General features: G+C 37.6%; 1 protein-coding gene, 1 non-coding gene and 1 pseudogene across 9 annotated transcripts in view; 1 reads left to right on the forward strand and 2 right to left on the reverse strand.

Annotated features, from left to right (window-relative positions):
• The window catches only part of MGAT4C (MGAT4 family member C), a 777,011-nt gene that overhangs the window by 373,165 nt on the left and 378,193 nt on the right, over positions 1 to 25,653 (reverse strand). For all 8 annotated transcript variants that reach the window (XM_051845736.2, XM_070052672.1, XM_051845734.2 and 5 more), the window contains exon 3: positions 14,347 to 14,408. The gene's annotated coding sequence lies outside the window, so the exon portion shown is untranslated. The remainder of the gene's footprint in view (positions 1 to 14,346; positions 14,409 to 25,653) is intronic.
• LOC138844229 (mitogen-activated protein kinase 6-like) lies at positions 3,500 to 5,669 on the forward strand (annotated as a pseudogene).
• On the reverse strand, positions 5,831 to 5,956 carry LOC127491227 (small nucleolar RNA SNORA28). Its single transcript, XR_007919817.1, has one exon. It is a non-coding gene; the product is annotated as a small nucleolar RNA SNORA28 (small nucleolar RNA).

Consider the following 25,653-nt stretch of genomic DNA (forward strand, 5'->3'; position numbering starts at 1 on the left):
CACAATCTTGCCAACACCTGTTATTGTCCACCTTCCTCATAGCCGGTACTCTACCAGGTGTAAGTTGACATTTCATTGTGATTTTTATTTATATTTTCCTGATCATGAGAGAATTGGGACTCCAGGATGGATACCATTGGTTGTTTATTTTTTGTTCCTGTTTTTCATTACATTGTATTTTTGCTTGACTTCCAAAGAATTGCTCTCCTATGCCTTCAGGCCAAAAGGAAACATTATTAATATGATTTTGTCTATTTTTTAAATTATTTTGTTCATTATAGATTTATTCTTTTATTTCTAAAAGTATTATGTTGCAATATGATTAATTTGGGGGTACTGAGTTGATTGGTAGACCCTTAAATTTTACATTGAAAGTGGGCACACAATTAGCTTTATTCTAGTCCTCACCCTCCTTGGTGTACCCTGGAAATGTTCTCTTGATTTCTGAAAGCTAGGTAAGCCTAGTGCTTCTTCAAGCCTGTTCAGTTTCTTGACTTTGGCTGTAATTCAAAGAAAGAACATAAGGACATCATTGCTAGTATAACAAAGTTGGAATTGGGGAAATGAAAATTTGTAAAAACAGAAACAATAATTGGGGTAAATTGAGATTAATACAAACAAAATTTCAAAAGAAATAAAAATTCTGACCTAATACATTTAAAGACCTACAAATATTGCCACTAAAAAACTTAATTACCTTTAAATTTTTTAAAAGAATTTTAAAATATTTTAAAAAGGAAATATTCAGAGAACTAATCTGGGTTCTTAGTTTGGTCAATCTGTGCTCTATCCCTGCACCTTCTGTCATAATTTATCCTTGACACATTGTGGGGAGCAATCCGGACTAGACTGAGTTACTGGAATTAAGACTTATTCTATGCATCTGCTCTCCCACAATATGGCGCTGGGAGAGAAGAAAACAGCCTTTACACAGCTGCCTCCAGTTCAACCAATAAACTGTAGGACTTGCTCCTGATTGGAGAGCAGCGTACTCGGCGTGTGGGCAGCCGAGTTAGGATTGGTGGAGGAGGACTATAAAGGAGGAGAGAGACGGCATGCACCAGGAACATCTAAGGGGAACATCTGAAGGAACACCTGTGCAGCCCCTGAGGAGAGCCGGCCGGCCGTGTGCCGCTCCCCTGCGGAAGTGGGGAATGTGGCCAGGGGGAACTGCCCTTCCACGGAGGTGGAAGGGATAGTAGCCAACCCGGGAAGAACCAGCAGCAAACCCAGGGAGGGCCGAGCAGACGAAAGAACAGCGCAGGGTCCTGTGTCGTTCCTCCACGAAGAGGGGGAGCGACAACACATAGGTTCTTTTTGTTGCAATTTGCTAAAACTTTATGACATTGATGATATTGTTTCTTGTCTATAGCCACTGACAGGTGGGTTTAATGTTTGCTCACGTTTCTCATTTGCCTCTAGTCTACAGACTTTTCACCTTGCAAAATATTGTTGCACCGTTCATGACCCCCAGTCTTTCTCACCTTGAAAATATTTGTCTAGAAATAAAACAAAATACTCTATAAAGTTATTTTAGTGGAGTTTGAGGAAAGAGAAAAAGTAGATGTAAATGCTCAATCTACCACCTATACCTAAAACTTGGCTTTTAAAATACTTACTGAATTTATAAGAGCCTATAACTTTTAACAGCTTAACAAATAGAATGTTGAGTGTGAAAATTGGTACAGTAAGTTTCAAAATGTGTAGAATATATCCAGTTTTGAACAGAATATTAGGAGCATCTATTTTGTATCAGGTGTTATACTTTTTATTGAGTCTTTAAGGGAAAATAGGCATATAAATAGACATTTCATTTAGTTTGTATTTTGTTATTTTGGAGAACAATCTCAAGATGCTATGGATACTCATAGGAAAAAAAAAAACTTACAGTGGCTCAGTAATTCAGAGAAATTCTCCTAGAAAAGACAACATTTAAGCTGTGGCAATAAAAAAAAAAAAAAGAACAAATAAAACAGAATGATAGAGAATGAAGAGAGACTGTAGCCCCTATGTAAATTAGTAATGTTCATGAAGTTTGGCAAGGAGGAGAACATGACAATTAGAGAGAGTCCCAACAGCTGTTTCCATAAGTTTAGAAATCAGAATAAAAGGCAAGAAGGAACAAGGATTGTCCAGATATTTCTTTTAAAGGATAAAGCCATACTTAAAGTGAACTTTTTTTAATTTTATTGAGTTAAAAATGTCCTTACTGAAGAACAGCCCTATGTATTCGAAAAAGCAGGTGTTAAGTATAATTTAAGTGGAATGAGTTCAACTTCTTGAGCTGTCAAACAGTATGCTACAATCTAAACTTTAAGTTTCATAAGAGAATTATATTTATAACATATGTACTCTAGATGCAAGAAAGTTAAAATTATGGAGCTCATGAAAGTACCATGTCAAATCAATGCCAAAGGAATCCCTGCTTTACCGTCTGTGGATCTGTCCATAGGATGCATTACTGTGTTAGAAAATATCACTGGGACTATGAGTCAATTAAGATACTACAGTGACAGTCTTAAAGCTTTCTAACAAACTGATATGGCCTATCATTTCAGCGAGCCTCTCTCAGTGCCTGAAATTTGTCATTATGAAAAGAGCAGTCAACTGTAGCAAAGTGAGTGCCTCTGAGATGCCGGTGCTGCCAACACTGGGGGCTGTCTACAGCCCCACACTTCCTCAATGAGCTGGGGAAGTCCCGCTGTATCAGAATAAGACTTGACGGTGGCGGCTTTGATTGTGATTGTGGTGAGCTGGAGCCACCTGATCACTGACAAAAGAAATCTTCTGTAAACCAACAACCACCAGGGCTTCCTGTTGAAATATATAGCAACAAAGGAAAAAAGCAAAACAGAAATAGTGCTTACCTGCAGCTTATAATGATGCTGCTCAGGGCCAGTCCAATATCTGCACTGTGAGGAGAATGTTCATAGAAGCCTGTTGTGTGAATATTTACCAACATTTTTGTTAAATGTTAGATCATTTAGCACAGTAAATCTGAGCACATACTATGCCATTTCATTCCATTTAAGTTTCTTGAATGTTTTCTTTAATGTCTGCAGAGGTGCTGCCCCTTTCTTGAACTATGCGTACTGCAATCGTTTTAATTCTCAGTATGGGCAGAGCTTTTTCAGCTTTAAATCTAAGGGGAACTTAACAGGCTTGGTTGGCATATGCAAAGAACATTAAGAAACCATCTTGGCTGGTGCCGTGGCTCACTTGGTTAATCCCATATGGGCGCCGGTTCTAGTCCCGGTTGCTCCTCTTCCAGTCCAGCTCTCTGCTGTGGCCCGGGAGGGCAGCGGAGAATGGCCCAAGTGCTTGGGCCCATATACCAGCATGGGAGAGCAAGAAGAAGCACCTGGCTCCTGGCTTTGGATTGGCGCAGCACGCCAGCCGTAGCGGCCATTTGGGGGCTGAACCAACAGAAGAAAGACCTTTCTCTCTGTCTCTCTCTCTCATTGTCTATAAATCTACCTGTCAAATAAAAAAAAAAAAAAAAAAAAAGAAAGAAAGAAAGAAACCATATTGCTATGGAAACATAATTAGTTTTCTTTTCCGTTTTTGAAAGATCTTTCTTTCCTTTTGTACCCAGTTTTCTTCCTTGTTCACCCAGGTTTTACAATTTGAAAGGAAAAGGCAATAGTAAGGGTTTCAAAATGGCAGACAAATTTGAAAGTCTCATGAACATTCATGATTTTGATCTGGGCTTTATGTATGTGAACTTAACACCACTGGGTTGGGGCCGGCGCTGTGGCACAGCAGGTTAAAGCCTGCAATGCCAGCATCCCATATGGGCGCCAGTTCTAGTCCCGGCTGCTCCTCTTCCAATCCAGCTCTCTGCTATGGCCTAGGAAAGCAGAAGAAGATGGCACAACTCCCTGGGTCACCGCACCTGCATGAGAGACCTGGAATAAGCTCCCAGCTCCCAGCTTCAGATCAGCTCAGCTCTGGCCGTTTGGTCATTTGGGGAGTGAACCAGAGGAATGGAAAACTTTCTCGCTCTCGCTCTTGCTCTACCTCTCTCTCTATCTTTAAAAAATAAATAAGGCCAGCGCCACAGGTCAACAGGCTAATCTCTGCCTTGCGGCGCCGGCACACCGGGTTCTAGTCCTGGTCGGGGTGCCGGATTCTGTCCCGGTTGCCCCTCTTCCAGGCCAGCTCTCTGCTGTGGCCCGGGAGTGCAGTGGAAGATGGGCCAAGTGCTTGGGCCCTGCACCCTCATGGGAGACCAGGAGAAGCACCTGGCTCCTGCCTTCGGATCAGTGTGCCAGCCGTGGCGGCCATTTGAGGGTGAACCAACGGTAAAGGAAGACCTTTCTCTCTGTCTCTCTCTCTCTCACTGTCCACTCTGCCTGTCAAAAAAATAAAAAATAAAAAATAAATAAATAAAATAAATAAATCTTAAAAAAAATCCTTGTGTTGTGAAGGCAATGCCTTGGTTTTTTTCTGCTATAGACAATGACTATAATAAGAGAGTAGTCACCAAGAAAATCGTCCTTACTGATCCCCAGAGTGTTAAACATGCTGTTTGTGAAATCAAAATTGTTAGACTTGACCGTGATAACATTGTGAAAGTGTTTAAATTCTTGGTCCCAGTGGAAGCCAGTTAACAGGTGATGTGGACTCTCTTACTGAACTGAACAGTGTTAACATTGTTCAGGAGTACATGGAGACAGACTTGGCAACACACTAGAGCAGGGCCCTTCACCGGAAGAGCATGCCAGGTTTTTCATGTACCAGCTGCTACATGGGCTCAAGTATATTCATTCTGCAAACATACGGCACAGAGACCTCAAACCAGCTAATCTTTTTATTAATACTGAAGACTTGGTACTGAAGACAGGTGACTTTGGCCTTGCACAGATCATGGATCCTCATTATTCCCATAAGGGTCATCTTTCTGAAGGATTCATTACTAAATGGTACAGATCTCCTTTTACTTTCTTCTAATAATAATAGTAAAGCCATTGACATGTGGGCTGCAGGCTGCATCTTTGTTGAAATGCTGACTGGTAAAACCCTCTTTGCAGGTGCACATGAACTTGAACAGTTGCAACTGATTTTAGAATCTATTCCTGTTGTACATGAGGAAGACTGTCAGGAGCTTCTCAGTGTAATGCCAGTTTACATTAGAAATGACATGACTGAGTTACACAAACCTTTAACTCAGCTGCTTCCCGAAATTAGTCAAGAAGCACTGGATTTCCTGGAACAAATTCTGACGTCTAGCCCCACGGACCAGCTGACCGCAGAAGAAGCACTCTCCCATCCTTACATGAGCGTCTATTTGTTTCCAATGGATGAGCCAATTGAACAGATACTTGGGCAAACAGTTAGGTTTCCTTCTTAACATAATCATGGTAGTTTATTTTCCCAAAAACATATTTTAGTATTTATTTTAGTATAAATGGCACTTACTCAAGCTATCCTGATCTTTTCCTTATAAAAGTTTCTCATTTACTTTAAAAATGTTTGATTAATGTGGTAGTAGCACACAAATTGGAGCCATACTCTTTTTTTTCTTTTGTCAAATGAGAAGAAAATACAAATATTTCCATCCCTATTATGAATTATGATCTGTTTAGTGGATGAGAAAAAATGTGGACTTACATTAAGGATATTATTAAATAGTTTCCATTTTTTCCATAATTGACAAAATTATTTACATTTTTTATATATCCATGAAGGCCTTGTTTATGAATATCAGAGTTTCACTGAACATAGGACACTGCTATTACAGACCTTACCAATATTTATGTTTTGGGGTAAGTTTTTAGCTTTCACTGTTTTTATATGTGTAAAGTGAGATGTTGGCTTTTTTTTTAACACTGTTTAAGTCTCTATAACAGTTTGTTTCACAGAAGAAAGAATACTGGAATAGGTTAGACTTCCTTGCTATGGCAAGTTCAAATTGTGTCAGACAGTTTTGACAGTCTGCCTTAGAGTGTAGCTTGCAAGAGATGTTGGCTTTTAATGTGTTTATTAGCTATAAATTTTAATCCTTCAACTTTATAAACCTAAAGGTCTCTCATTTAAATACTATAGTTTTTGTATAGCCTTAAGAACACTGAAATCATTGCAAGTATCTTTCCTGAACACAGTAGAATGAAACTGGACATTAATAACAGAAGGGAAATGTGAAAATGGAAAACTCACAATACAGAAAAATTAAAAAAGTATTGAACAATTATTGGGTTCAAGAAGAAATCAAAAAGGAATCAGAAAACTTTTTTGAGACAAATGAGAATGAAAACAGTGAAATTAAACTTAGAGGATGTAGCAAAAGCAGTACTAAAGAGAACTTTATACCAATAAAATTGAGAATTGTTTCTCCTAATTTTTAACCTTAAAAAAAACAGGAAAGAGGAGAACATAAGACCAAAGATGGCAGAAAGAAGAGGATAATTAAAAATGGAAAATGAGAAATAATAGAAATAAGTGCTAAAACAGATGTTTTTGAAGAGACAAGTAAAAATTGCAAGTCATCACCTAAACTAACTGAAAAACCAGAAGAGTCAGACAAAAGTAGCAAAATGAGAAAAAAAGACATTACAATCAATGCCATGGAACATTTTTTAAAAAAAGATCATAAGAGACTACTATGAACAATTATGTGCCAGCAAATTAGATATAGACATTTTCTTGCAAACTACAACCTGTCAAAACAAAATCAAGAATAGAAATCCTCAGGGCCAGCACCAAGGCTCACTTGGTTAATCCTCTGCCTGCAGTGCCGGCATCCCATATGGGCACCGGTTCTAGTCTCTTGCCCCTCTTCCAGTCCAGCTCTCTGCTGTGGCCTGGGAAGGCAGTGGAGGATGGCCCAAGTGCTTGGGCCCTGCACCCGCATGGGAGACTGGGAGGAAGCACCCAGCTCCTGGCTTTGGATTGAGGCAGGTCCAGCCATAGCGGCCATTTGGGGGGTGAACCAATGGAAGGAAAACCTTTCTCTCTGTCTCTCTCTCTCACTGTCTATCCTAAAAAAAAAAAAAAAAAAAAAAAAAAAAAAAAAAAAAAAAAAACAGAAATCCTAAACAGACCCAAATTAACTAATTAACTAAAGATATTGAATCTGTTATCAAAACACACCCTAAGATAAAATGAGGACCAGATTTAAACAATAATTAATAAAAAGTCTTCTTAAATTTTTCTAAAAGTAAAAGAAGGGAACTTCCAAATTCATTTATGAAGCCTGTCTCAACCTGACAACAAAACCAGGATAAGACAGCTAAGAAAAATAGATGGGCAACATACCTAGTTAAGTTAATATAAAAACTCAATGATGTATACCTGAATAGGTAGATAAAAGCATTTTACCAAACAAAAGATGAAATAGATGCAAAATAATTCTTAATGAAATATTAGCAAACAGAATTAAAAAGCACATTAATAAGATCATCCAACATGAGCAAGTGGGATTTATCTGTGTAATACAAGCAAAAGCAATCAATGTGATATATCACATAAAGAAAAGGAAGGATGGGGCCAGCGCTGTGGCACAGCAGGTTAACGCCCTGGCCTGAAGCGCTGGCATCCCATATGGGCGCCGGTTCATGACCTGGCTGCTCCATGTCCTATCCGGCTCTCTGCTGTGGCCTGGGAAAGCAGGGGAGGATGGCCAAGTCCTTGGGCCCCTGCACCTATTGGGGAGACCTGTAAGAAGCTCCTGGCTCCTGGCTTCGGATCGGCACAGCTCTGGCCGTTGCAGCCAACTGGGTAGTGAACCAGAGGATGGAAGACTTCTCTCTCTCTGCCTGTCCTCTCTCTGTGTAACTCTGACTTTCAAGTAATAAATAAAATAAATCTTTAAAAAGAAAAAGAAAAGGAAGGATAAAAGTCACAAGATCAGCTGCATCAAAGCTAAAACAGAATTGGACAAGATTCAACATTATTTCATGATGGTAAAAATAAATTTAAACAAACTAGGTATAAAAAGAAGTTACCTCAGACCATAAAGACCGTATACGTAAAGACCACAGCTAAAATCATATTCAGTGATAAAAACTAAAAAGGGAATATTCAGTCACTAGAAAGAAGGAAATGCTGTGATTTGCAACAACATAGATGAGGCTGAAAGACATTTTGCTAAGTGAAATAAGTCAGGCACAGAAAGAGAAATACTACATAATTCCAAAGAAGGAGGAATCTAACATAGTCCATGAGGCAGAGTGCCTAGTCTGGGGGAACAGATGAAATGAGTAGGTGTTGGTGAAATAATATAATGGTATTGTTATGCAAGGTAAACGAATCCTAGAGTTTACTGCACAGACAGCATAACACAGAATAACTCAACACTCTATTGCATATTAAAAATTTTGCCTTGGAGGTAGAGAATATTATATTAAATATTCTTGTTACATACACACAAATAAAGATGGTGAGAGAAAACTTAGCAGTGGTTGACATATTCTTGGCATTGATTCTGGAAATGTTTTCATGGGTGTATACCTATTTCAAAACTCACCAAGTTATAAACTTAAAAATGTACAATGTTTTAAACACTTAGAAAAAATAAACTTATATGATTACAAGGCCTTTCCACATAAAATATGTATGTGAACACTATTTTTTATTCAATCTTTACAAGTGAGTACTAAAAATTATTAACTCTCACATTCTGCAACAATAAATATGTTAACTCATATATAATATTTATGATAATACTAATTCAGTTTATCAATTTAATATAATTATTCAATATATAATTTTTATAGGATAAAAAATTATAGGTTGTCATGGCTTTGGACACCCAAACCCATATTGGAGTACCTAGGTTTGAATCCATACTGTTCTCCCAATTCCACCTTCCTACTAATGCACATCCCAGGAAGGATGATGATAACTCAAGTGCATGGGTCCCTGACACCCACATCAGAAGTCCAGATTGAGTTTTGGGCTTCGGACTTCGGCCTGGTCCAGCTGAATTGAAACCATAGTGAGGACTTGAACTCAGGCACTCTGAAATGGGATGTGGGTGTAGCAGCTACACTGCGCCGAAGTAGCAGCTAAACCGTACCATCATGCCCTCCCTAGCATTAATTAAATTTTAACCAAAATAATACAATAATTTGAAGACACTGACAAATAGAATCTAAAAGGAAGTGGAAAAGGATTTGGAATAATGAAAATCATCTTGAATATGAACATGTTTCCTAGGGTTACATGAACTCATTTTAAAATTTGCTCTAAGCTTCAATAATAATAGAAAAATATATCAATAACAGTTTCATGGTTTAACAAAATACAAAGAGCAATAAAACAGAATAAAAACCTCATAGAAAACCCTAGATATTTGTATTTTAAAATTAGTGGTGGATGTTTTGTACAGCAGTTAAGATGCTACTTAGGATGCCTATATCCAATATCACAGTGCCTGGTTTGAGCCCTAACTCTGCTGTTTTTAATTCTACTAATTGCCAACTCCCAATCTTGGAAGCAGCAGCTGGTGCCTCCAGCATGCAGGTTCCAGCAAATCACATGATACACCTGGACTGTATCCTGGGCTCCTGGCTTGGTCCTGGCCCAGCACTGGCTGTTGCAGGCATTGGGAGATGGAACAAGCACATGGAAGGACTGTCTGTCTCATTTTTTATCTCACTCTCTCTCTGTGTCTTTGACTATCTTTCAAATAAAGTAAAAAAAAAAAAGAATTTTAAAAACATAAAATACTTTTGATCATATTTTTATCAACATTAAAAAATCAACTTACTTGGTTCATAAAACTAAATGTAGGGACTGGCACTGTGGCATAGTGGGTAGAGCTGCCTCCTGCAGTGCAGCATTCCATATGGGCTTCAGTTCAAGTTCCAGCTGCACTGTCGGGGACCACGCAGCATGTGACCTCTTAGTGGAGAGACAGGGCTAGACAGGCCAGACCAGATAGTACTGATAACGCAACCTTGTGTGACCTTGTGCCTTAAGGCCTTGTAACCTTTCCCCTACTTGCACTAGCATTGCAGCTACAAGATAAGCCCCCCCTCCTTCCCCCTCCCGATACCCTGCCTCGATGATATATAAGTGTGTGGTTGAAAAATAAAGTCGCAGCTTGATCGGCACCTGTCTTGCTGCCATCTTTGTGTCTCCTGTCCCTTTCATTTCTCCTTCTAGGTGCTCGGCCCCAGTTGCTGTCCCGCGGGACGGGACACTGCACCACTTCCAATGTAGCTCTCTGCTATGGCCTGGGAAAGCAGTGGAAGATGGCCCAAGTCCTTGGGCCCCTGTACCCATGTGGGAGACCCAGAAGAAGCTCCACACTCCTGGCTTCGGATAAGCACAGTTCTGTCCATTATGGCCATTGGGGTGAATCAAAAGACAGAAGCCCTCTCTCTCTCTCTCTTCCTCTCTTTTTCTCTCTCTCCCTCCCTCCCTCCCTCCCTCTGTCTCTCTGTAACTCTGCCTTTCAAACAAATAAATAAATCTTAAAAAAAAAAAAAAAAAACAAACACGTAAAAGCTGGCAGCATAAAGCTTCAGCAAGAAAATGTAGTGAATAAATGCAATCTTAAGGATGTCATTATTTCTTAAACAGAACATAAAAAACAAATAGTAGCTACCTTCAGATTTCCCATGTGGGTAGCAGAGTCCCATGCACTGAGGCCATCTTTTGTGGCTTTCTCAGGTGCATTAGGAGGGAGCTGGATCAGAAGTGGAGGAGCTGGAACTCAAACTTGCAAACATATGGGATGCTGATGCTGCAGGTGGCAACTTAACCAGCTGTGCCATAAAGCTGGTTCCCCAAAAATGAATTCTTATTCTGCTAAATACTATGAACATTCTGACTTCTGCTTTAAAGCTCTACTGTATTTTTAAAGTATATTTTGAATTTCTATATAATTTACAATTGTAAATCCCTGTGTCCTTTGTCCATAGTTTGATACATAAATCAATCCCAAGCAAATACTTGTAAAATAAAGTTTTTAATTTTAGATATTTTTATTTAAAAAAAAAACTATCTAAAAATTATGCGCAGAAAATGTTTTACTTCCTCCCAGAGAATACAAGTTATGCATTCCATATTAAGGGATGCAGGAATATGACTTCAAACTATAGCATGTTGGCATTTTGAGTACTTTAAGTTGAAAGAAATAGAGAAAATATAGCAGCAGAAAGCCTTTTCTATTCTTCTCATTCTTTTCTTTTGAGGACCTTCAGGTGACATTTCTTGCCATATATCGAATAGGAAGGAATATTGCACACAAAGGCCAGGAAGAATCTGAAGAAATAGGACTTGCACAATCTACTACCCCACTAAGTTTATTACCATTAGATTATAATCCTTTTTATCCAATCATACTTCTACCCAACTGCCCATTCTTCACTAAATCTAAGCATAAAAAACACAGCTCTCCTCATTTCTTTGGGTCTTTATTTCTGAGGTTTCCCATATCATGCTAACACCTTTGTTGAAAATCTGCTCTGCTTTCTTTTGCCAATCTGTCTTCTTAACAGGACTGTCAGCCATGAGCCTTGAGATAGGTAAGAAAGAGACATGTATTTTCTCCTACGTGACAATAACTGATAAATGTTGGTAGCTGTCTTTATGTAGCAAAGAAACTATTAAGGTGTGAATCTTGCTAAATTTTCTATTTTTATTCAAAGTGTAGGTATAAATATTTTGTTAAACCAATAATTGCAGAATTATATTGGTTCCATATATCTAATACAAATCTATTATATATATATATAAAGCATTGATTTTTACTACATGATTCAGATTACTATGTCATTCAAAAACAAATGTTATTTGCTTCAAATACCGTAATTTGACTAACAAAATATTTATTAATATTTTAAATCTCTAAAAAAGCTTCTTTGAATTGCTCTAAAAGTAATATGAACATACTTTAGGTTTGGAAAAGGTTTTCCTAAGAAATAATCACTTCATAAGATGTATAATAGGTTTTTAAAAAAATATGAAAAATCAGAAGTTTAGATATTTTTCAATCTGTAGAAAACAGAATTTTAAGATGGAGAGAGTAGAACAGAAGTAGGCCTAATTATCTCTACTTTGCAGATGGTGTAATGGCAATTTTTCCTAGTTCAATGAACTGGGTTTCTTTTTCTTTGTCTTTTTTTTCCTTCAAAGAAATGCTTACAGGAACATTTTTGAATCCTAAAACAACATTATTAAATATATTGATTTCACAATCCTGTTTATTAGGAGACCTTGCATGGTTTTAAGGTTGCAGTCTAATTTAAGGATTGGGAGATGTGAAGAATATCTCATTTAAATATGGTGAATTATGCATGAAAGTTCTAATAGGCTCCCCACAGAAATGCCCTAATTATGCTTTAATTCATTAATGAGAAAATTCTGGTTTATGTTGAATGTTCCACATTTTCACAATTGGGACAAAATTAAAAGAATTATACTATGTAACTACAACAAAAAGTTATCATTTTTATCTACTTGGAAGAGTCTTCTTTTTGCTACTTCATGAAATGAACACATTTGTTTTACACTGTGATACAGAATAAAATGAGCACTTTTAAATTAAAATATAGAAAGGACATAGCAGTTTATGTTGTTCATTTTCCCACCCTAAGGACTGCAGTCACAGCTACAGACACGTTAGAAAGATTCCATGGATTGCTTGCATTTAACTGCTACTTTGCCATTTATTGGCTTCATTTTGCACAAAATGAAGCACACTTAAAACCCAAGAGAGAATACGAGGTTTGGGTTTAACATACCTCATGGAAATAATAAAGTGAAAAAAGATTTTTGAAGGTACTGTATTTGCTAACTATCTCATATCCAAAACTATACATCCATATTGAAGGCTCTCAGCACAATCTTCATAAACAAAAGTAAGCATCATCTCTTGCTTTTATGTTCCTTCCCAATTTGAACCAATGCTTATCTCATTTTATAAGAGATGCCATTGTCTTTCAAGACATATAGAGTGATACAGTAGAGTTTCCACAGTAGAAAACTATATTGAAAATGAGAAAGCTTTTGTTTTCTAAAGCTTTTTTCTTTATTTCAAGGCAGCTCTGACTTTTTTCAGTATAATTTAATGAGTTTAAATACATATTATTTTATTCAAATAAGTAAAGAGGCCATAAAACCATATTCAACAAGATCTAGGCCATTACATGGAAACATAAATATAACTACTTAATTATCAGAATAAATGTGCCAAGAGGAGAAGAGTTGATGATTTTTTGTTGTTGTTGCTGTTGCTACAAGTACTATCATATTAGGAGATTATCAAGTTCTTTTTGTTCAGTATCTGTGCTGTTGAAATGTTCTAAGCAATTATCTAACTTAGACCCAAGTTACCAGCATTCTAATAGATACAAATTCAGTAGCAAGAAGCTGTCTGAATCAAGCATGCACTGTCCACGAGTATGGATATGATGACCCCTGAATGTGACCTGCTCCCAGAGGAAAGCAATTTAATGCTCCATTGCACATAGAACAGTATGTATGAATCACAAAACCTCCAGATAAATTAGTGACAGGTACCTCTGAATAGGATGCCTTCTAAGTCGCTTATCTGCAGCCAGGCAAGCTTGTTTAGCCCTCACTTTCAAAGATAAAGCCACGTGGCATGTTGCTTTGGCAGATTCTCACAAAGCAAACAGCCCCCATCATCCATTACTGGGGGAAAAATCTCCTTATTATTTCAGGTACTGTGACAGCAAATGGGATAAAGTGAAAGCTATCTGCCGGTTGAAAATTCATCAGTCCATTACTAGGCCTTATGTCTTCTCTAACTTTCATCAGCTCTGTGCCTCTTGCTCTTTTACTTTTATTTTTGACAGTTCTGATATCCCAGAGTTGTAGCCACGGTAAGGTTCAAGAACAAAACAGCAGGTTATCAAAGACAACTTATCAGAGGCCAAACGGGAGGAAGAGATGCCAACCATTAGTAAGCTGCTGAAAGACAGATCTATGACAGAGCAAGGAAGAAAGGTGCATCAAACCTTCATCTTAACTGACCGCTTATTCCATTTGAAAAAAGCTAAAGAAAGACTGAGCTGGCTAAATATATGTTATAAGTACTTAAGGATATTGGCTACAGAAAAGATTTTTTTAAAAAACCGGGGAAGTAAATAGAAAATTTTTGAGATTATTTATATATCTTACCTGCCATAAATAAAGATATCAAAACATATAAAACTGTGTTTTAAACAGAGTATCAGTTAAGACTACAAATGCCTTATCTTCTTGAGAGCTAAACATTTATTAATCTCTAGAAATCCTTTACATTGACTAAAGACACAAATTATCCCTTATAATCCAACATTTAGTTAAGACCATCTCATTAAACCTTAATAAATACCATGCCATATAACTAGGTCAGTCATCTAGCATAGTAGAATTCATAGGACTCACGGTTTAGCTCAGTAGATACGGCCCTTCTCAGGCAGAATCAGGGTTGGGCTTTCAGGGTGAGTCTGTGGAAAACCAAAATGACAAAAATCTTAGTTTTCCCATGACAGCCATTTAGAAGGCATGCAAATCAACTTCCAGTTAGTCAAAGGAGAAAAATTTTATTAAAAGTATTGATTTGTAATTTTGGCTATTTGAAATGTCGATGACGTTTATGACTCCCTTCCCCCAATTTCTTTGCAAAATTTCAGCCCAATGAACTTGTTACGGTAGGAACCAATTAAGGTTATGGTCAGTTAGGGAAATTCAGGTCTAGATTAATATCTGTATACATGCCAAAATAGTTGGTCTTCTAAAATTGGGAGAGAGATAATGACACTGGAATGGAAAAAATAAGTCAAATAATTTAGAGACTGTACAATATGTCAGACTTATTTAAATTCATTGTTATCCCATATATGAAGTATATGGGATTCTAAATGTATAAATTCTAAATATATAAAAAACAAAAGTGGGACTGCTGCTGTGGCTTAGAAGGTAAAGCCACCACCTGTGGTGCAGGCATCCCATATGGGCTCCAGTTCAAAACCAAAATGCTCCACTTCCAATCCAGCTCTCCACTGTGGCCTGGAACAGCAGTGCAAGATGGCCCAAGTCCTTGGGCCCCTGCACCCACATGAGAGACCCAGTAGAAGCTCCTGGCTCCTGACTTCAGGTCAACCCAGCTCCAGCCACTGAGGCCATTTGGGGAATGAACCATTGGATGGAAGACCTCTCTCTCTCTCTCTCTCTCTCTCTCTGCTTCTCTGTAGCTCTGCTTTTTAAATAAATAAATAAATCTTTAAAAAAAAACAAAAGCAAAAGCATCTTCAAAATATCATATCCAATGACACTTTGGGGAACATAAAGATAGCTACCTTCTTTGAAATTACACAGGTTTAATTAGATCAGATATAATTCTTTACAGCCACAATAATTTAAGCAACATTAAACATCATTTCAAATATGCAAGAACTTCAGTTAGCAGGCAATAAAAATTATTATTTCTACTCTATCTTGCTATTTTGCTTATATAGAGTTATTTTATTTGCAATGTACTTCAAAGTCACCAGTAATTTCTTAGATGCTTTAGTAAATGCAGAATTAAATGTGCAATTAAAGCATTAGACGATGCATGTGAAGCAACATAGAAAATATAAAAATGTAATAAAAGATCTGTTAGAATATTTAAAGAAATAGATATAATGTTTGCATTGTTTAATAAATCTTTTTTTAAAAATCTAAAACCTCAAATTATGAGAGACAGGTATTTGGTAGAGCAGTTAAGATGCTGCTTGCAATGCTTACATCCATTTCAAAACACCTGGTTGTAGTCGTCAGTTCTGGCCACACTGCTGCCTATGCATCTCCCTGCTTATGTGCATTCCAATAGGCAGCAGGTGATGGTTCAAGCACTTGGGTCCACGTCATCCCATGGAAAACCTACATGGGAGTTCAAGTGTGGTATGTTTCCTCTCTCTCTGTCTCTCATCTTCCCCCTCAACCTCACCTTCTTTACTTTTCAAAGAAAATGAAAAAACAAACAAACAAACAAACAAAAACCCTGCAAACTACTTACCTTAGCTTCCCTGGTTATAGTTTATCCTATCATGCATGTATAATACATACAAAAAGATATACAGAGAAAATCTCAAGATCCAAGATATTCCTGCCACAATTGTTTTTGTTTTTTCCAAACAAACCTAGCCCCTACCTGTTTCCTTTCCCTATTTAATCTTCTCCCAAATCTGTATTGTCAGACCTTTCTCAGATAGTTCCTCTTCTACTTTCTGCCCTATTCTGTGATAATGTTGTAGGGGTTATGTGGTGACTTTTTAAAGGGAAAATGTTTACCCTTTACTAATGATATTTCTTTGTTGAGAGAGTTCTACCTGCTGTCTAATTCTTGCTTGTCTATAGGCATCCATCACTTCTCATCCAGGAAAAAGGTGTGACTTATCTCAGACTGAATTAGGAATGAAAATTACCATGCATACTGTGGCCCTTCATTGTTTAAATTTTCTCAGGAAAAAGTCGATAGAGATTGCAATTTCTCCTTTCTCTACTTCGTATAAAGAAGCATTTGTACATCAAATATAATAAATGTGATTTAATTCTAAAGTTCTTATATATCCACATATCCTACAATTTCCAGCTTAGCTTTGTAGACAATGGAGGGGTTATCTCTGCTCCGTATACCTTTTATCTCATTCAGACATTAGATAAAAACTCTTATGAAAATAACATTCAGGGGCCGGCACCGTGGCTCAATAGGCTAATCCTCTACCTGCTGCGCCAGCACATTGGGTTCTAGTCCCGGTTGGGGCGCCAGATTCTGTCCCGGTTGTTCCTCTTCCAGGCCAGCTCTCTGCTGTGGCCAGGGAGTGCAGTGGAGGATGGCCCAAGTCCTTGGGCCCTGTACCCACATGGGAGACCAGGAGAAGCACCTGGCTCCTGGCTTTGGATCGGCACAGCACCGGCCATAGCGGCCATTTTGGGGGTGAACCAACAGAAGGAAGACCTTTCTGTCTCTTTCTCTCTCACTGTCTATAACTCTACCTGTCAAATAAAAAAAATTATAAAAAAAGAAAAGAACATTTAGATATTTAAATTACCCCTTTAATTTTATATACGATGCCTGATGCTTGAAAATGATCATGCAAATTGAGGTCAGTGCATGATTAAAATCTAAGAAAAATCAAACCATGGAAATTAGACAACTTTTTGTATCACATGAAAAGAAAAATAAAGCAACTGCCTTCCAAGACCACAGCAGAGAGCTGGACAGGAAGAGGAGCGACCGGGACAGAATCCGGCACCCTGACTGGGACTAGAACCCCGTGTGCCAGCACCGCAGGTGGAGGATTAGCCTATTGAGCCGCGGTGCTGGCTTCTGCCTAGTAATTTGCAAAGTTACCATTTTACATGTGTTTTATAGTTATTGACAAAATTATTACCAAGTATTAAGTCCAACAAGGGCAGAGACCATGTTGGTGTTTACATTACAATATATCTCCTGTACCTAATGTAATGCCAGTTCCATAAATATTTCATGAATAAATGAGACTTGGTAATAAGCCATGAATTTACAGTGAGTAATTCATAACACACCACTAATGACAATGATTGATTAAAATTACCTAGGAAAGGTTGTGGCAAAAAATGTATTGCTTGTTAGGTTTGCCTCATCCTGATAGCTACTTTTATTAGATAAAGTCCAATTGTAAATAATTCAAAAATATAATAACAATAAATTAAAAAGTGACTTGAAATGAGAAAGACACGTCAGTGTTGCTTTTTGTGGCTTTGGCATCATCAAGGATTTAGGATCCTTTCTGTATAGCAGCTCTTAGCAGAGAGTGTCTGTCTTCACGGCTTTTGAAATCTTGCTACTGCAGTTCCAGAAGGAGGAAAAACAAGAGAACATGGAAGATATGTACACTTGCTGTGTAGGTCCAATTGAAAGAGATGCTCTCAACATTGATACAGTAACTTCAGCTTCCATCTTATTGGAAACATCTTTCAGAAGAGAAACTATGAAAGACATGTGAATCTACTGCCACCTAGAACAGTAGTTGGATTTGTGTGTAAAACACTTGACAGATAATACTGTTTATTTAAACTTCAATTATTATCTTATAACCGCACAAGAAATATTTAGATGTTACACTGTCATTGGTTCTATTTCATTGAAAGAAACCATGAATGAACAGTTGACAAAAGAAAACTGTATGAGTAAGATTCTCATTTTTCCATTCAATTATTGTTTATAGCTATTGTCTTTATCCCCACTAACCTAGGGTCTTTTTGCTTTTGTACTTGTTAAACTTCAAGTATTAAGCCTTTTTACTACTATGTAAATATAGAATATGTTGTTTCAAAAATTAAAAAAAAGAATACAGAATAAAAGGTAGAAGGAAGAAGGGTGGGAGCATGAGGAGGAGAGACGGAGGAAGGAAATATTCTTAGACTTATATCTAACAACTTATATTGAATCCATGAAAGTTAATTAAAATTAAAATGAAATTTGAAAAAAATGAATTTTAGAACAAATAAATAGTGCAGATTTAAAGAAAAAAAATGCTTGACAGAATCAGAAAAGGTTCTTCTTTGTTCATCAGTGCCCATTTTTAACTTCTTGAGTATATTGCATAAAACTGTATTTTCTTTATACCAAACATATCCATTTTCAAATATGTCACATCAGTGACCCAATGAGATATTAACATCTTACTGACTTCCCTGCCTAACCTCTCTTAACTCTTATGATGCCTCACTTAGTGATTTTTACAAAAATATTTGTTATTTATCTGAAAGGCAGAATGATACAGAAAGGAAGAGACAGAGCAAGAAATCTTCTATCTGCTGATTCAAACTCCTCAAATGGTCACAATGACTGGGGCTGGGCCAGGCTGGAACCAGGAGCCAGGAATTCCATGCTGGACTTCCAGATGGGTAAGAGGAACTCAAGTACTTGGGCCATCATCCACTGCTTTCCTAGGCACATGAGTAAGAGAGCCTGACTGGAATTGGAGTATCCGGTGCTCAAACTGGCTCTCACTAGGGCTGCTGGCATTTCAGGCTGTGGCTTAACCTGCTGCACCACAACACCTGCAGATTTACTGAATTATTGATGTTTAAAAACTACTGAAATTAAGCCATTGGCAACGGAAAAGTGTTTTTCTTTGGCTTTTGAATGTGTTTTTATACGCCTTTGTATTTACCTGTGAGTGAATGCTTTCTGTTATGCTGTTCTTTTCACATCCAACAATGGATCCACACAGGGATGATCTGTTTAAGGAGAAGTTTGGCAGCTCTGCCTTTTCCTTTAATTCCATTTCCTGTTGCTAATTTGAAGCAGAAAACAGAATTATCTGCTAGAGTTGAGAGGATTGCAGATTCTCAAACCTCTCCCACCCCAGAAAAATAGCCTGATATGTGAATTTCAAGGGGGAATTTCTCCAATAAAATGGAATAAATGGAGCTAAAAAGTCAAAAAAGCAAAATTTAAGACTATATGGATATTCTTTAAAAGCTTGAGAGGAAGATGCTCTATTTATAGAATCAAGAATGAACCATGGTTTGAAATGAAATCGACTATATCTGTGCTTAATTTTAACATTTATTTAGGGACTTTTCTTAAAAAAGAGAGAAATTTGTTTTTAATTGATTCTGTAAGGCCCAAAGAACTAAATTGCCTACTCTGTTACTCCATGACAGATTTGCAATTCCAAGAAGAAAAGCATACCTAGAGCAAAAAGGAAAATCAACTGATTTCTGAAAAGTAGCACTTTTTAAATTTTTGCCAAACATTGCTAAATAATACAGTTAAATAAAATTAAATTCCGTTGTCATTCTGTCTCTTTTCAGTGCATCAAAAGAAGTAAGACATTTTCCAGTTGATTATACCCTACACATATTGAACAGTCTACACAAATGTGTTTAAAAGTCCTTAAAATATAAGACTTAGTTGAGAAAATGTTACTTATCTTAAATGTTAAATAACCAGTTCTGTCTCTTTTGTGCGTGTGCACGTGTGTAGTGTGTGCGTGTGTGTGTGTGTGTGTGTGTAGGGGCAGGGAGGGAGACTATTAAGATCAAAACGGCCAAACACCAAAGTGAAGGAAGATGTGACCCGTTAGATTAACTATATGAATACATTGGAGCCATCAAATTTACTGTGACTATTTAGAAAACTATTTATAGGTATATAAATGTCTTTGAGCTTTTTATATTCTCTAAACATTCCTATGGAAAATCCTTTATGAGATTAATGAGGAAATGTAAATATTGCATTATTTAAGCATTTTATTCCCAGGTGTTGCTTTTTAAAAATAACAACCTATTTCAGACACACGAACATAATTCAAATGCAATATTCTCAAGACAGTATAATATACAACACATTTTGTACAGTTAATAATTTTAAAAATATTTATTTGAGATAGATACAGAGCTCACATATGCTGTGTCACAACTCAAATGCCCACAACAGATGTGGCTAGAAGCTGGAGTTCAATCCAGGTCTCCCACATATGTGGCAAGAACCCACTTGAGCCATCATTGTTGCCTCCCAGAGTTAGCATTAGCAGGAAGCTAAAGTCAGGACCAGAGCCAGGTGGGAATTGGACCCACACACTCAGATATGGGACTTGGATGTCCTAACAGGAGTCAGTCACTAAAAGGCCTGTCCTAGTATGCTAATTTTTCTAGAAGAATTTAAGAATATCTTACATAAAATTGTGATTGACCTTAAGTTTCCAAAGGGATTTCACAGGTGCATTCAGATTACTTTTTTTTCCATTTTTTATTCCTCCTCATAAAAAAATAAAGGTATTTCCTGGGGATATAGCAATACGGATTTTACTGATCAGTTTTGCATCCATACTTTAAGACAATTTAAACTTTACACATAAATTATACCACATTTGTTTTATCCAGAGAGTATTTCAATATATACAGTTTTAGAAGCTACTTGTCATTTGCTATTCAAATATGACTACCCTACTGTAGTTCATATGCTGAAGTTAACAACCACAAATTGTTTAGTCATTCATCTTTTGAGAGACATTGCTTTCAACAATGAATAACAAATGAATTAAAAGATTTTCCATTTAAAATAAAACATTTTCAGATCACTTATTGAAGAATAATCACAATTTTGTATTATGCATGGTATATTTTAAAAACACTAAACCTAGATGCCGGCATTGTGACATATTGGTAAAGCTGCCACCTGCAGTATTGGCATCCCATATACACTCTGGTTTGAGTTCCAGCTACTCCACTTTCCATCTAGCTCCCTGTTAATAGGCCTGGGAAAGCTGCAGAGAACTGCCCAAGTGCCTAGGCCTCTGCATCCATGTGGGAGATCCACAAGCTCCTGGCTCCTGGCATTGACCTGGAGCCATCTGGGGAGTGAACCAGTAGCAGATGAAGATCTGTCTCTGTCTCTCCCTCTCTTTCTCTGTAATGCTGCCCTTCAAATAAATAAATAATAACTAAAAATACTATATCTATATTAATTATAAACTTATAGCAACTGATCACTGAATTTATGTCTTAGGGAGATACATTAACTATGGGAAATCTTACTGGTACCTTCTAGTTCTATGCTTAATAAGGGGAAGAAGTCTCTATACACCTTTGAGACAAGCTACATTTGACTCAATTCCAAAAAGAATACTTTGCCAATTACTTGTATCCCTAGGAACTTGCTAGAGTCACATTAGCTGCCTATGAAATCATGAGATGTTATTGAACTTAAGTACCTGCCACCTCTTATACACAAGTATTCACTCATAGTATTGGCAGAAAGCAAGCTTGCAGCGCATTTGTTGAAATGAGCCATTTTACAAAGTCAAAAGAACCTCTTAGAAGACCAGAAGAATGGCCCACATACTTCCCAGTCAGCCGATTGCTGGCACTCTGCTCTAATAGCATTAATATCAAAATAACAGAGTCAGTGTTGTGGCATAGTGAGTTAAGCCGGAGCTCCCCGACTCCTGACATACCCTATCAGAGTGACAGTTTAAGTTCGAATTGCTCCACTTCCCTCCCAGCTTCTTGCTAATAGGAAAGCAGTGGAAGATGGGCCAAGTCTTGAACCACTGCCACCAATGTGGGAGACCAGAATGGAGTTACCGGCTCTTCATTCAGGTCTAGCCCAGACTTGACTATTGTAGCCATCTGGGGAGTGAACCAGCGGATGGAAGCAATTGCGCTCGCTCTCTCTCTCTCCTTCTCTCCAACTCGCTCCACCTACTTGGTGCTCTTTGAAATAAATAAGCCTTTCCCAAAAGTAATATTTGTACTTTAACTTACTTCTACCTCTGTTTTGTTCCTTTGAGCCCTCATATACAGGCATCTGAACCTTTAATTCACACGAAATTCAGATATTATATTTTGTTCTATAACAATGTAACAATGTGTCATTTTTTTTTTTTTTTGACAGGCAGAGTTAGACACTGAGAGAGAGAGACAGAGAGAAAGATCTTCCTTCCGTTGGTTCACCCCCTAAATGGCCTCTACGGCAGGCGCGCAGTGCCAATCGAAAGCCAGGAGCCATGTGCTTCCTCCTGGTCTCCCATGGGATGCAGGGCCCAAAGACTTGGGCATCCTCCACTGCACTCCCTGGCCACAGCAGAGAGCTGGACTGGAAGAGGGGCAACCAGGACAGAATCCGGCGCCCCAACCGGGACTAGAACCCGGGGTGCCGGCACCACAGAAGGAGGAGTAGCCTAGTGAGCCGCAGCGCGGGCCCTCTTTAGCTTTATTCTAAGTACACATAACATGACTAGTGACCATTTGCACTATTATCCTCAAATGCTGTTGATTGCTTTTTTTAAAGATACTCTTCTCAGAATTTACTGATGTCCTTATTCAATATCAACTAATTTTTTTCTAGATCTGCTACACAAAAGGGATTTTTTTTCACCTAACTTGTCTGTTTCATTGTTGCTTGTTTCTGTGTATTTCTTTTTGTTGGATTTTACTCAAGTTTTTTTTTTTTTTTTTTTTTTTTTTGGTTTATATATGTAAGCAATTTCCTTAGGCAAGGATTTATTCGGAAGTACATTTTATGCATTATTGCTACCTCAAGCTACATTGGCAGCCTGGAATTTGAATAACTTTCCTTTTTTTTTTTTTTTTTTTTAAGAATTTATCCAGTTACCCAGTGTTCTACCCATCTGTGTGTATCCCATTCATTTATAAGTGGTCTTCTTTGGTTGTGTTTGTTTTACCTCTTTGGAAAGTTTTTTGTCTATTTATTCACAATATTCAGAAATATCATAAGATATCCATTTATATGAGTCTTTGTTGTGCTTTAGGTATTGGCAGTTTTTAAAATCTTGCTACAAATGTCTCTCTTGAATCCGGAAAATTATAATCATTCTATTTGTAAATTTTCTTTTCTTTTTTTTCTTTTTATTTATTTATTTTGGATGATAGACAATGAGAGAGACAGAGAGAAAGGTCTTCCTTCCATTGGTTCACCCCCCAAATGGCCTCTACGGATGGAGCTACGCTGGTCCAAAGCCGGGAGCCAGGTGCTTCCTCCTAGTCGCCCATGTGAGTGCAGGGCCCAAGCAGTTGGGCCATCCTCCACTACCCTCCTGGGGCACAGCAGAGGGCTGGACTGAAAGAGGAGCAACTGGGACTAGAACCTGGCACCCATATGGGATGCCAGCACCACAGGAGGAGGATTAACCAAATGACCCATGGCACCAGCATCAATTTTTTTTTCTTTTTAATACTAATTATAAACTTCTTGAATTTTTGTATTTTATAATTTTTAATATCACACCAATCATTTTATGAAGATAAAACACATTTACTGACAAAAAGGAACCATTTTGTCAGAATTAGTTGGATACAGTTCATTAGCAATAAATGGGTAAATTTAATTTCTTTGAAACTAAAAATTTAACTACTTAGTTTTATTTTAATTGTATTTTGAAGATATGTGGTAATGATGTCCTTAGAATCTTTTTTGTAAATAATCATAGAAAGGGACTGGAATATATGTTGATACACAGTACAGACATGGTGAGTGAAAATTAGAATGATCCTGTGAATTTATCTTTCTTAAGATTCATCTTTGGCCGGCGCCACGGCTCAATAGGCTAATCCTCCACCTAGCATTGCCAGCACACTGGGTTCTAGTCCCAGTTGGGGCTCCGGATTCTTTCCCGGTTGCCCCTCTTCCAGGCCAGCTCTCTGCTGTGGCCAGGGAGTGCAGTGGAGGATGGCCCAAGTGCTTGGGCCCTGCACCCCATGGGAGACCAGGATAAGTATCTGGCTCCTGCCATCGGATCAGCGCGGTGCGCCTGCCACAGCACACCGGCCGCGGCGGCCATTGGAGGGTGAACCAACGGCAAAAAGGAAGACCTTTCTCTCTGTCTCTCTCTCTCACTATCCACTCTGCCTGTCAAAAAAAAAGATTCATCTTTGGTGGGCAGGAGGGCAGTTTTTCATAATCTATTAAAGTGCAAAGGTAATTAATAGCTGAGTTGAGACTTTGAAAAGCACACTGTACTTATGTTTCATTTCTACTCCCAGTAGAAATAGAATATACTGGTAACTGCAACTATGAGCTGCTGTGTTTGCAGAGTCCTAACCCTGGAAGTCTCCTGAACTCAGAAATGTGTGTCTCCATCTGCGTGAGGATGGCAAATCCTCTACCCTGCATTCGAGCTTCATTCTGCCATAGATACTCTTAAGCCTTCCGTTATCCTTTACTTATTATCCAGTTGGAACCTATAAATTCTTAAAGCAGCTAGAAATCTCTTCTTTGTAGACTTTAACAGTACAGTAGGAAATACACTTGGCCACTAACAATACCAGCTACAAAAAGTTCAGGTTAATTTCTACGGATCTTACAGTCAGTAGAAAAACCAGATTTCATACATATCTCAGTTATGTTACTTTACTTAGGTTTGGTTCCTACTACGAGGATCATCTCCACTACAGATTTATTATATATTTATTGTGACAGTGTTTACTGGTGTATCTGTTATCAAAATCAGTATTATCTGGAACTGGGAAATTCAGCAGGATGATTTCTAAACTCTTCTTTAATACAGAGAGGTGATTAACATGTATTTCAAGATCAATCCGCTCACATCACAGAACATCGCTGGCCTGGAAAGGGAGCCTCTCTTAGCTAGTAGAAGTCATTTGGCACCAAACCGAGGCCAAATTTGCCTCATATGCTTCCTTCTGACAATATATTCCAGGACATTCTGTTTAAACAAGATACTTCACAATATGTGTATTATTCCCGTTCAAGTTTCTTTTATAAGTAATTGGTAGAAATGGCTCATAATATAAATTTCTTTGATAAAAACATTTTTGTGGAGACTGAGAAAGTATATAGAAGTGTTCAAGAGCAATTAATCTTGCTTAAAAGAATCAAAGTAGGGAGAAATTATCTAATACATTTCTCAATCATAACAAAATAAGTGTAAGCATGGAATTAAAATGAAATCACATATAATCCTACCATCCTAACATCATTATTGTGACATAATTTTGAAAAGCAGTTTATGGAGGATTATTAGAAATGAAAGGGATTTAACACATTTTAAGATATGAAATAGTTGCATTAGGATACTTGGGTTGTTGTGAGTTTCCTTTAGTTTTTATTGTTATTCTTAGAACAAATATTTAAAAGTCTTGGGAAAATTATAAGTAAATAAGAAGAGATTTAATTATATCACAGGGATAACCAGTCATGGGTACATACCAATTGACCTGACTTTTAAATAT

Source organism: Oryctolagus cuniculus, chromosome 11 (assembly GCF_964237555.1).
Source record: "Oryctolagus cuniculus chromosome 11, mOryCun1.1, whole genome shotgun sequence".
Taxonomy (NCBI): domain Eukaryota; kingdom Metazoa; phylum Chordata; class Mammalia; order Lagomorpha; family Leporidae; genus Oryctolagus; species Oryctolagus cuniculus.